Source organism: Hyla sarda, unplaced genomic scaffold, assembly GCF_029499605.1.
Source record: "Hyla sarda isolate aHylSar1 unplaced genomic scaffold, aHylSar1.hap1 scaffold_74, whole genome shotgun sequence".
NCBI classification, from domain to species: domain Eukaryota; kingdom Metazoa; phylum Chordata; class Amphibia; order Anura; family Hylidae; genus Hyla; species Hyla sarda.
Genome location: NW_026610762.1, coordinates 723619 through 738052, shown reverse-complemented (window position 1 = coordinate 738052; position 14434 = coordinate 723619). Strand labels below are relative to the sequence as shown.

Genomic DNA, 14434 nt, shown 5'->3' with positions numbered 1-14434 from the left:
ACTCACTTGTCTTGGTTAAATCCAACTTATTTGACAACCTATGGTGCTGCTACTTCTGCTCATGGCAGTGCTGCTTCTGACAAGGCTGTTCTTTGGTGGGCCTAGGCGACATCACAATCTCCATGGTTACATACACAACAAAGGTCAGATGTTGTTTACACCTGGCCATGCCAGTGGTATTGAGTAGCATATCCCAGTGCTAAGGGTCCTGGGTGCAACAATCTTTCAATGGGGAATAGCCGCACTGAGTTTGTCAAGTGCACCCATGTTTGCAACTCCAACAATACACACATATGTATGTATGTATGTATGTGTGTATGTGTGTATGTATGTCTATCTATCTATCTATCTATCCACCCATCTATCTCTATATATATTTATCTCTCTCTCTATATATGTATATATATATATAATTTTTTTTTCTTTTAAATATATATATATATATATATATATATATATATGTATATACATATAGAGAGAGAGAGAGATGGAAATACTTTTTTAAACATGTTTTCACCTCATTTTTACCTTCCTTCTTTCCTATGCTGCTGCTTCTTATTTTTCTTCTTTTTCAGACCCTATCATTGCACTATTGCTTATTCAATACCACCAGCAGATGGAGACACTATATTACAACATTAGTTGTGAGCAGCAGTTTGTACAAACAAATGCCTCATAGCTGATGTCCTATCCACCTAGGCACATAGGCACCACCTATTGTCTATTGCCTGCAGTAGGGGCCCACTGGACTAGCCAGCAAGCAGCTGCAGCAAATAAACAGATAATCTTTCTTTCCAACACTGAAACCTGGTGGTGCATTTAATATATGCTATCAGATAGGGGACATATCAGATATTAAACTGATATAAACAGACACCACATTTGATACCAGCCAAAAGGAAGGATGAGAAGTGATAACTGTGAAAGGGGAGGAACCAACGCTGTCCCCTTCACATGCACCATCATTACTTGTAGGAAGGGAGGCTGGCTGGCAGCCTCCCATACACACTCTGGCTGGGTGGCAGTCACCCACCAGTACACACAGCAGACCCTAAACCCATATCATTATTGCTAAGCAGGAAGATGGGAGTCCATTTCACTCTGATGGACCATTTTTAAATGCAATCCATAACCTGGCTTTGGCAGGAACCCTTCTTACTCCTCCTACTTGCATTTGATACTGGGTTTAGGATCTGCATAGGAAACACACACACACACACACACACACACACACACACACACACATATACAAGCATACACTTACCTGTGTTGCCTGCTGATGCCTCCTTGGCTGTCCCCAAACGGTATAAAACCAACAGCCACGGGAAGCTGTAAGGATAGAGGACATACCTGCATCCTATTGGACTCACTTGTCTTGGTTAAATCCAACTTATTTGACAACCTATGGTGCTGCTACTTCTGCTCATGGCAGTGCTGCTTCTGACAAGGCTGTTCTTTGGTGGGCCTAGGCGACATCACAATCTCCATGGTTACATACACAACAAAGGTCAGATGTTGTTTACACCTGCCCATGCCAGTGGTATTGAGTAGCATATCCCAGTGCTAAGGGTCCTGGGTGCAACAATCTTTCAATGGGGAATAGCCGCACTGAGTTTGTCAAGTGCACCCATGTTTGCAACTCCAACAATACACACATATGTATGTATGTATGTATGTATGTGTGTATGTGTGTATGTGTGTATGTATGTCTATCTATCTATCTATCTATCCATCTATCCACCCATCTATCTCTATATATATTTATCTCTCTCTCTCTATATGTATATATATATATATATATATATATATATATATATTAAAAAAAATCTTTTAAATATATATATATATATATATATGTATATACATAGAGAGAGAGAGATGGAAATACTTTTTTAAACATGTTTTCACCTCATTTTTACCTTCTTTTTTTCTTCTCTCCATGTTTTCCTTCTTTCCTATGCTGCTGCTTCTTATTTTTCTTCTTTTTCAGACCCTATCATTGCACTATTGCTTATTCAATACCACCAGCAGATGGAGACACTATATTACAACATTAGTTGTGAGCAGCAGTTTGTACAAACAAATGCCTCATAGCTGATGTCCTATCCACCTAGGCACATAGGCACCACCTATTGTCTATTGCCTGCAGTAGGGGCCCACTGGACTAGCCAGCAAGCAGCTGCAGCAAATAAACAGATAATCTTTCTTTCCAACACTGAAACCTGGTGGTGCATTTAATATATGCTATCAGATAGGGGACATATCAGATATTAAACTGATATAAACAGACACCACATTTGATACCAGCCAAAAGGAAGGATGAGAAGTGATAACTGTGAAAGGGGAGGAACCAACGCTGTCCCCTTCACATGCACCATCATTACTTGTAGGAAGGGAGGCTGGCTGGCAGCCTCCCATACACACTCTGGCTGGGTGGCAGTCACCCACCAGTACACACAGCAGACCCTAAACCCATATCATTATTGCTAAGCAGGAAGATGGGAGTCCATTTCACTCTGATGGACCATTTTTAAATGCAATCCATAACCTGGCTTTGGCAGGAACCCTTCTTACTCCTCCTACTTGCATTTGATACTGGGTTTAGGATCTGCATAGGAAACACACACACACACACACATACAAGCACACACTTACCTGTGTTGCCTGCTGACGCCTCCTTGGCTGTCCCCAAATGGTATAAAACCAACAGCCACGGGAAGCTGTAAGGATAGAGGACATACCTGCATCCTATTGGACTCACTTGTCTTGGTTAAATCCAACTTATTTGACAACCTATGGTGCTGCTACTTCTGCTCATGGCAGTGCTGCTTCTGACAAGGCTGTTCTTTGGTGGGCCTAGGCGACATCACAATCTCCATGGTTACATACACAACAAAGGTCAGATGTTGTTTACACCTGGCCATGCCAGTGGTATTGAGTAGCATATCCCAGTGCTAAGGGTCCTGGGTGCAACAATCTTTCAATGGGGAATAGCCGCACTGAGTTTGTCAAGTGCACCCATGTTTGCAACTCCAACAATACACACATATGTGTGTATGTGTGTATGTGTGTATGTGTGTATGTATGTCTATCTATCTATCTATCTATCTATCCATCCACCCATCTATCTCTATATATATTTATCTCTCTCTCTATATATGTATACATATATATATATATATATATATATATATATATATATAATTTTTTTTTCTTTTAAATATATATATATATATATATATATGTATATACATATAGAGAGAGAGAGATGGAAATACTTTTTTAAACATGTTTTCACCTCATTTTTACCTTCTTTTTTTCTTCTCTCCATGTTTTCCTTCTTTCCTATGCTGCTGCTTCTTATTTTTCTTCTTTTTCAGACCCTATCATTGCACTATTGCTTATTCAATACCACCAGCAGATGGAGACACTATATTACAACATTAGTTGTGAGCAGCAGTTTGTACAAACAAATGCCTCATAGCTGATGTCCTATCCACCTAGGCACATAGGCACCACCTATTGTCTATTGCCTGCAGTAGGGGCCCACTGGACTAGCCAGCAAGCAGCTGCAGCAAATAAACAGATAATCTTTCTTTCCAACACTGAAACCTGGTGGTGCATTTAATATATGCTATCAGATAGGGGACATATCAGATATTAAACTGATATAAACAGACACCACATTTGATACCAGCCAAAAGGAAGGATGAGAAGTGATAACTGTGAAAGGGGAGGAACCAACGCTGTCCCCTTCACATGCACCATCATTACTTGTAGGAAGGGAGGCTGGCTGGCAGCCTCCCATACACACTCTGGCTGGGTGGCAGTCACCCACCAGTACACACAGCAGACCCTAAACCCATATCATTATTGCTAAGCAGGAAGATGGGAGTCCATTTCACTCTGATGGACCATTTTTAAATGCAATCCATAACCTGGCTTTGGCAGGAACCCTTCTTACTCCTCCTACTTGCATTTGATACTGGGTTTAGGATCTGCATAGGAAACACACACACACACACACACACACACACACACACACACACATACAAGCACACACTTACCTGTGTTGCCTGCTGACGCCTCCTTGGCTGTCCCCAAACGGTATAAAACCAACAGCCACGGGAAGCTGTAAGGATAGAGGACATACCTGCATCCTATTGGACTCACTTGTCTTGGTTAAATCCAACTTATTTGACAACCTATGGTGCTGCTACTTCTGCTCATGGCAGTGCTGCTTCTGACAAGGCTGTTCTTTGGTGGGCCTAGGCGACATCACAATCTCCATGGTTACATACACAACAAAGGTCAGATGTTGTTTACACCTGGCCATGCCAGTGGTATTGAGTAGCATATCCCAGTGCTAAGGGTCCTGGGTGCAACAATCTTTCAATGGGGAATAGCCGCACTGAGTTTGTCAAGTGCACCCATGTTTTCAACTCCAACAATACACACATATGTATGTATGTATGTATGTATGTGTGTATGTGTGTATGTATGTATGTCTATCTATCTATCTATCTATCCACCCATCTATCTCTATATATATTTATCTCTCTCTCTCTCTATATATATGTATATGTATATATATATATATATATATCATTTTTTTTTCTTTTAAATATATATATATATATATGTATATACATATAGAGAGAGAGAGAGATGGAAATACTTTTTTAAACATGTTTTCACCTCATTTTTACCTTCTTTTTTTCTTCTCTCCATGTTTTCCTTCTTTCCTATGCTGCTGCTTCTTATTTTTCTTCTTTTTCAGACCCTATCATTGCACTATTGCTTATTCAATACCACCAGCAGATGGAGACACTATATTACAACATTAGTTGTGAGCAGCAGTTTGTACAAACAAATGCCTCATAGCTGATGTCCTATCTACCTAGGCACATAGGCACCACCTATTGTCTTTTGCCTGCAGTAGGGACCCACTGGACTAGCCAGCAAGCAGCTGCAGCAGCAGCAAATAAACAGGTAATCTTTCTTTCCAACACTGAAACCTGGTGGTGCACTTAATATATGCTACCAGATAGGGGACATATCAGATATTAAACTGATATAAACAGACACCACATTTGATACCAACCAAAAGGAAGGATGATAAGTGATAACTGTGAAAGGGGAGGAACCAACGCTGTACCCTTCACATGCACCATCACTACTTGTAGGAAGGGAGGCTGGCTGGCAGCCTCCCATACACACTATGGCTGGGTGGCAGTCACCCACCAGTACACACAGCAGACCCTAAACCCATATCATTATTGCTAAGCAGGAAGATGGGAGTCCATTTCACTCTGATGGACCATTTTTAAATGCAATCCATAACCTGGCTTTGGCAGGAACCCTTCTTACTCCTCCTACTTGCATTTGATACTGGGTTTAGGATCTGCATAGGAAACACACACACACACACACACACACACACACACACACACACACACAAGCACACACTTACCTGTGTTGCCTGCTGACGCCTCCTTGGCTGTCCCCAAACGGTATAAAACCAACAGCCATGGGAAGCTGTAAGGATAGAGGACATACCTGCATCCTATTGGACTCACTTGTCTTGGTTAAATCCAACTTATTTGACAACCTATGGTGCTGCTACTTCTGCTCATGGCAGTGCTGCTTCTGACAAAGCTGTTCTTTGGTGAGCCTAGGCGACATCACAATCTCCATGGTTACATACACAACAAAGGTCAGATGTTGTTTACACCTGGCCATGCCAGTGGTATTGAGTAGCATATCCCAGTGCTAAGGGTCCTGGGTGCAACAATCTTTCAATGGGGAATAGCCGCACTGAGTTTGTCAAGTGCACCCATGTTTGCAACTCCAACAATACACACATATCTATGTATGTATGTATGTGTGTATGTGTGTATGTGTGTATGTGTATCTCTCTATCTATCTATCTATCTATCCACCCATCTATCTCTATATATATTTATCTCTCTCTCTCTCTATATGTATATATATATATGTATATATATATATAATTTTTTTTTCTTTTAAATATATATATATATATATATATATATATATATATATATATATGTATATACATATAGAGAGAGAGAGAGAGATGGAAATACTTTTTTAAACATGTTTTCACCTCATTTTTACCTTCTTTTTTTTCTTCTCTCCATGTTTTCCTTCTTTCCTATGCTGCTGCTTCTTATTTTTCTTCTTTTTCAGACCCTATCATTGCACTATTGCTTATTCAATACCACCAGCAGATGGAGACACTATATTACAACATTAGTTGTGAGCAGCAGTTTGTACAAACAAATGCCTCATAGCTGATGTCCTATCCACCTATGCACATAGGCACCACCTATTGTCTATTGCCTGCAGTAGGGGCCCACTGGACTAGCCAGCAAGCAGCTGCAGCAAATAAACAGATAATCTTTCTTTCCAATACTGAAACCTGGTGGTGCATTTAATATATGCTATCAGATAGGGGACATATCAGATATTAAACTGATATAAACAGACACCACATTTGATACCAGCCAAAAGGAAGGATGAGAAGTGATAACTGTGAAAGGGGAGGAACCAACGCTGTCCCCTTCACATGCACCATCATTACTTGTAGGAAGGGAGGCTGGCTGGCAGCCTCCCATACACACTCTGGCTGGGTGGCAGTCACCCACCAGTACACACAGCAGACCCTAAACCCATATCATTATTGCTAAGCAGGAAGATGGGAGTCCATTTCACTCTGATGGACCATTTTTAAATGCAATCCATAACCTGGCTTTGGCAGGAACCCTTCTTACTCCTCCTACTTGCATTTGATACTGGGTTTAGGATCTGCATAGGAAACACACACACACACACACACACACAAGCACACACTTACCTGTGTTGCCTGCTGACGCCTCCTTGGCTGTCCCCAAATGGTATAAAACCAACAGCCACGGGAAGCTGTAAGGATAGAGGACATACCTGCATCCTATTGGACTCACTTGTCTTGGTTAAATCCAACTTATTTGACAACCTATGGTGCTGCTACTTCTGCTCATGGCAGTGCTGCTTCTGACAAGGCTGTTCTTTGGTGGGCCTGGGCGACATCACAATCTCCATGGTTACATACACAACAAAGGTCAGATGTTGTTTACACCTGGCCATGCCAGTGGTATTGAGTAGCATATCCCAGTGCTAAGGGTCCTGGGTGCAACAATCTTTCAATGGGGAATAGCCGCACTGAGTTTGTCAAGTGCACCCATGTTTGCAACTCCAACAATACACACATATGTATGTATGTATGTATGTGTGTATGTGTGTATGTGTGTATGTATGTCTATCTATCTATCTATCTATCTATCCACCCATCTATCTCTATATATATTTATCTCTCTCTCTATATATGTATATATATATATATAATTTTTTTTTCTTTTAAATATATATATATATATATATATATATATATATATATGTATATACATATAGAGAGAGAGAGAGATGGAAATACTTTTTTAAACATGTTTTCACCTCATTTTTACCTTCTTTTTTTCTTCTCTCCATGTTTTCCTTCTTTCCTATGTTGCTGCTTCTTATTTTTCTTCTTTTTCAGACCCTATCATTGCACTATTGCTTATTCAATACCACCAGCAGATGGAGACACTATATTACAACATTAGTTGTGAGCAGCAGTTTGTACAAACAAATGCCTCATAGCTGATGTCCTATCCACCTAGGCACATAGGCACCACCTATTGTCTATTGCCTGCAGTAGGGGCCCACTGGACTAGCCAGCAAACAGCTGCAGCAAATAAACAGATAATCTTTCTTTCCAACACTGAAACCTGGTGGTGCATTTAATATATGCTATCAGATAGGGGACATATCAGATATTAAACTGATATAAACAGACACCACATTTGATACCAGCCAAAAGGAAGGATGAGAAGTGATAACTGTGAAAGGGGAGGAACCAACGCTGTCCCCTTCACATGCACCATCATTACTTGTAGGAAGGGAGGCTGGCTGGCAGCCTCCCATACACACTCTGGCTGGGTGGCAGTCACCCACCAGTACACACAGCAGACCCTAAACCCATATCATTATTGCTAAGCAGGAAGATGGGAGTCCATTTCACTCTGATGGACCATTTTTAAATGCAATCCATAACCTGGCTTTGGCAGGAACCCTTCTTACTCCTCCTACTTGCATTTGATACTGGGTTTAGGATCTGCATAGGAAACACACACACACACACACACACACACACACACACACATATACAAGCACACACTTACCTGTGTTGCCTGCTGATGCCTCCTTGGCTGTCCCCAAACGGTATAAAACCAACAGCCACGGGAAGCTGTAAGGATAGAGGACATACCTGCATCCTATTGGACTCACTTGTCTTGGTTAAATCCAACTTATTTGACAACCTATGGTGCTGCTACTTCTGCTCATGGCAGTGCTGCTTCTGACAAGGCTGTTCTTTGGTGGGCCTAGGCGACATCACAATCTCCATGGTTACATACACAACAAAGGTCAGATGTTGTTTACACCTGCCCATGCCAGTGGTATTGAGTAGCATATCCCAGTGCTAAGGGTCCTGGGTGCAACAATCTTTCAATGGGGAATAGCCGCACTGAGTTTGTCAAGTGCACCCATGTTTGCAACTCCAACAATACACACATATGTATGTATGTATGTATGTGTGTATGTGTGTATGTGTGTATGTATGTCTATCTATCTATCTATCTATCCATCTATCCACCCATCTATCTCTATATATATTTATCTCTCTCTCTCTATATGTATATATATATATATATATATATATATATATATATATATATATAAAAAAAATTCTTTTAAATATATATATATATATATATATATATATATATGTATATACATAGAGAGAGAGAGATGGAAATACTTTTTTAAACATGTTTTCACCTCATTTTTACCTTCTTTTTTTCTTCTCTCCATGTTTTCCTTCTTTCCTATGCTGCTGCTTCTTATTTTTCTTCTTTTTCAGACCCTATCATTGCACTATTGCTTATTCAATACCACCAGCAGATGGAGACACTATATTACAACATTAGTTGTGAGCAGCAGTTTGTACAAACAAATGCCTCATAGCTGATGTCCTATCCACCTAGGCACATAGGCACCACCTATTGTCTATTGCCTGCAGTAGGGGCCCACTGGACTAGCCAGCAAGCAGCTGCAGCAAATAAACAGATAATCTTTCTTTCCAACACTGAAACCTGGTGGTGCATTTAATATATGCTATCAGATAGGGGACATATCAGATATTAAACTGATATAAACAGACACCACATTTGATACCAGCCAAAAGGAAGGATGAGAAGTGATAACTGTGAAAGGGGAGGAACCAACGCTGTCCCCTTCACATGCACCATCATTACTTGTAGGAAGGGAGGCTGGCTGGCAGCCTCCCATACACACTCTGGCTGGGTGGCAGTCACCCACCAGTACACACAGCAGACCCTAAACCCATATCATTATTGCTAAGCAGGAAGATGGGAGTCCATTTCACTCTGATGGACCATTTTTAAATGCAATCCATAACCTGGCTTTGGCAGGAACCCTTCTTACTCCTCCTACTTGCATTTGATACTGGGTTTAGGATCTGCATAGGAAACACACACACACACACACACACACACACACACACATACAAGCACACACTTACCTGTGTTGCCTGCTGACGCCTCCTTGGCTGTCCCCAAACGGTATAAAACCAACAGCCACGGGAAGCTGTAAGGATAGAGGACATACCTGCATCCTATTGGACTCACTTGTCTTGGTTAAATCCAACTTATTTGACAACCTATGGTGCTGCTACTTCTGCTCATGGCAGTGCTGCTTCTGACAAGGCTGTTCTTTGGTGGGCCTAGGCGACATCACAATCTCCATGGTTACATACACAACAAAGGTCAGATGTTGTTTACACCTGGCCATGCCAGTGGTATTGAGTAGCATATCCCAGTGCTAAGGGTCCTGGGTGCAACAATCTTTCAATGGGGAATAGCCGCACTGAGTTTGTCAAGTGCACCCATGTTTGCAACTCCAACAATACACACATATGTATGTATGTATGTATGTGTGTATGTGTGTATGTGTGTATGTATGTCTATCTATCTATCTATCTATCTATCTATCTATCCATCTATCCACCCATCTATCTCTATATATATTTATCTCTCTCTCTCTATATGTATATATATATATATATATATATATAATTTTTTTTCTTTTAAATATATATATATATATATATATATATATATATATATATATATATATGTATATACATAGAGAGAGGGAGAGAGATGGAAATACTTTTTTAAACATGTTTTCACCTCATTTTTACCTTTTTTTTTTCTTCTCTCCATGTTTTCCTTCTTTCCTATGCTGCTGCTTCTTATTTTTCTTCTTTTTCAGACCCTATCATTGCACTATTGCTTATTCAATACCACCAGCAGATGGAGACACTATATTACAACATTAGTTGTGAGCAGCAGTTTGTACAAACAAATGCCTCATAGCTGATGTCCTATCCACCTAGGCACATAGGCACCACCTATTGTCTATTGCCTGCAGTAGGGGCCCACTGGACTAGCCAGCAAGCAGCTGCAGCAAATAAACAGATACTCTTTCTTTCCAACACTGAAACCTGGTGGTGCATTTAATATATGCTATCAGATAGGGGACATATCAGATATTAAACTGATATAAACAGACACCACATTTGATACCAGCCAAAAGGAAGGATGAGAAGTGATAACTGTGAAAGGGGAGGAACCAACGCTGTCCCCTTCACATGCACCATCATTACTTGTAGGAAGGGAGGCTGGCTGGCAGCCTCCCATACACACTCTGGCTGGGTGGCAGTCACCCACCAGTACACACAGCAGACCCTAAACCCATATCATTATTGCTAAGCAGGAAGATGGGAGTCCATTTCACTCTGATGGACCATTTTTAAATGCAATCCATAACCTGGCTTTGGCAGGAACCCTTCTTACTCCTCCTACTTGCATTTGATACTGGGTTTAGGATCTGCATAGGAAACACACACACACACACACACACACACACACATACAAGCACACACTTACCTGTGTTGCCTGCTGACGCCTCCTTGGCTGTCCCCAAACGGTATAAAACCAACAGCCACGGGAAGCTGTAAGGATAGAGGACATACCTGCATCCTATTGGACTCACTTGTCTTGGTTAAATCCAACTTATTTGACAACCTATGGTGCTGCTACTTCTGCTCATGGCAGTGCTGCTTCTGACAAGGCTGTTCTTTGGTGGGCCTAGGCGACATCACAATCTCCATGGTTACATACACAACAAAGGTCAGATGTTGTTTACACCTGGCCATGCCAGTGGTATTGAGTAGCATATCCCAGTGCTAAGGGTCCTGGGTGCAACAATCTTTCAATGGGGAATAGCCGCACTGAGTTTGTCAAGTGCACCCATGTTTGCAACTCCAACAATACACACATATGTATGTATGTATGTATGTGTGTATGTGTGTATGTGTGTATGTATGTCTATCTATCTATCTATCTATCTATCTATCTATCCATCTATCCACCCATCTATCTCTATATATATTTATCTCTCTCTCTCTATATGTATATATATATATATATATATATATATATAATTTTTTTTCTTTTAAATATATATATATATATATATATATATATATATATATATATATGTATATACATAGAGAGAGGGAGAGAGATGGAAATACTTTTTTAAACATGTTTTCACCTCATTTTTACCTTTTTTTTTTCTTCTCTCCATGTTTTCCTTCTTTCCTATGCTGCTGCTTCTTATTTTTCTTCTTTTTCAGACCCTATCATTGCACTATTGCTTATTCAATACCACCAGCAGATGGAGACACTATATTACAACATTAGTTGTGAGCAGCAGTTTGTACAAACAAATGCCTCATAGCTGATGTCCTATCCACCTAGGCACCACCTATTGTCTATTGCCTGCAGTAGGGGCCCACTGGACTAGCCAGCAAACAGCTGCAGCAAATAAACAGATAATCTTTCTTTCCAACACTGAAACCTGGTGGTGCATTTAATATATGCTATCAGATAGGGGACATATCAGATATTAAACTGATATAAACAGACACCACATTTGATACCAGCCAAAAGGAAGGATGAGAAGTGATAACTGTGAAAGGGGAGGAACCAACGCTGTCCCCTTCACATGCACCATCATTACTTGTAGGAAGGGAGGCTGGCTGGCAGCCTCCCATACACACTCTGGCTGGGTGGCAGTCACCCACCAGTACACACAGCAGACCCTAAACCCATATCATTATTGCTAAGCAGGAAGATGGGAGTCCATTTCACTCTGATGGACCATTTTTAAATGCAATCCATAACCTGGCTTTGGCAGGAACCCTTCTTACTCCTCCTACTTGCATTTGAAACTGGGTTTAGGATCTGCATAGGAAACACACACACACACACACACACACACACATACAAGCACACACTTACCTGTGTTGCCTGCTGACGCCTCCTTGGCTGTCCCCAAATGGTATAAAACCAACAGCCACGGGAAGCTGTAAGGATAGAGGACATACCTGCATCCTATTGGACTCACTTGTCTTGGTTAAATCCAACTTATTTGACAACCTATGGTGCTGCTACTTCTGCTCATGGCAGTGCTGCTTCTGACAAGGCTGTTCTTTGGTGGGCCTAGGCGACATCACAATCTCCATGGTTACATACACAACAAAGGTCAGATGTTGTTTACACCTGGCCATGCCAGTGGTATTGAGTAGCATATCCCAGTGCTAAGGGTCCTGGGTGCAACAATCTTTCAATGGGGAATAGCCGCACTGAGTTTGTCAAGTGCACCCATGTTTGCAACTCCAACAATACACACATATGTGTGTATGTGTGTATGTGTGTATGTGTGTATGTGTGTATGTATGTCTATCTATCTATCTATCTATCTATCCACCCATCTATCTCTATATATATTTATCTCTCTCTCTATATATGTATATATATATATATATATATATATATATATATATATAATTTTTTTTTCTTTTAAATATATATATATATATATATATATATATATATATATATGTATATACATATAGAGAGAGAGAGATGGAAATACTTTTTTAAACATGTTTTCACCTCATTTTTACCTTCTTTTTTTCTTCTCTCCATGTTTTCCTTCTTTCCTATGCTGCTGCTTCTTATTTTTCTTCTTTTTCAGACCCTATCATTGCACTATTGCTTATTCAATACCACCAGCAGATGGAGACACTATATTACAACATTAGTTGTGAGCAGCAGTTTGTACAAACAAATGCCTCATAGCTGATGTCCTATCCACCTAGGCACATAGGCACCACCTATTGTCTATTGCCTGCAGTAGGGGCCCACTGGACTAGCCAGCAAGCAGCTGCAGCAAATAAACAGATAATCTTTCTTTCCAACACTGAAACCTGGTGGTGCATTTAATATATGCTATCAGATAGGGGACATATCAGATATTAAACTGATATAAACAGACACCACATTTGATACCAGCCAAAAAGAAGGATGAGAAGTGATAACTGTGAAAGGGGAGGAACCAACGCTGTCCCCTTCACATGCACCATCATTACTTGTAGGAAGGGAGGCTGGCTGGCAGCCTCCCATACACACTCTGGCTGGGTGGCAGTCACCCACCAGTACACACAGCAGACCCTAAACCCATATCATTATTGCTAAGCAGGAAGATGGGAGTCCATTTCACTCTGATGGACCATTTTTAAATGCAATCCATAACCTGGCTTTGGCAGGAACCCTTCTTACTCCTCCTACTTGCATTTGATACTGGGTTTAGGATCTGCATAGGAAACACACACACACACACACACACACACACACACACACACATACAAGCACACACTTACCTGTGCGTGCCTGCTGACGCCTCCTTGGCTGTCCCCAAACGGTATAAAACCAACAGCCACGGGAAGCTGTAAGGATAGAGGACATACCTGCATCCTATTGGACTCACTTGTCTTGGTTAAATCCAACTTATTTGACAACCTATGGTGCTGCTACTTCTGCTCATGGCAGTGCTGCTTCTGACAAGGCTGTTCTTTGGTGGGCCTAGGCGACATCACAATCTCCATGGTTACATACACAACAAAGGTCAGATGTTGTTTACACCTGGCCATGCCAGTGGTATTGAGTAGCATATCCCAGTGCTAAGGGTCCTGGGTGCAACAATCTTTCAATGGGGAATAGCCGCACTGAGTTTGTCAAGTGCACCCATGTTTGCAACTCCAACAATACACACATATGTATGTATGTGTGTATGTGTGTATGTGTGTATGTGTGTATGTGTGTATGTATGTCTATCTATC

At 40.9% G+C, this 14434-nt stretch overlaps 1 long non-coding RNA gene across 2 annotated transcripts; it reads right to left on the bottom strand.

The window, feature by feature from the left end:
* Positions 1–6898: 6898 nt before the first annotated feature.
* LOC130344981 (uncharacterized) lies at positions 6899–11299 on the bottom strand. 2 transcript variants are annotated; one of them, XR_008883774.1, is made up of 3 exons: positions 11133–11299; positions 9704–9904; positions 6899–7081 (listed from the first exon to the last, which is right to left on the bottom strand). It is a non-coding gene; the product is annotated as an uncharacterized LOC130344981 (long non-coding RNA). The 2 variants fall into 2 exon arrangements; XR_008883775.1 differs by lacking the exon at positions 6899–7081 and adding an exon at positions 8312–8483.
* Between the last annotated feature and the right edge of the window lie 3135 nt (positions 11300–14434).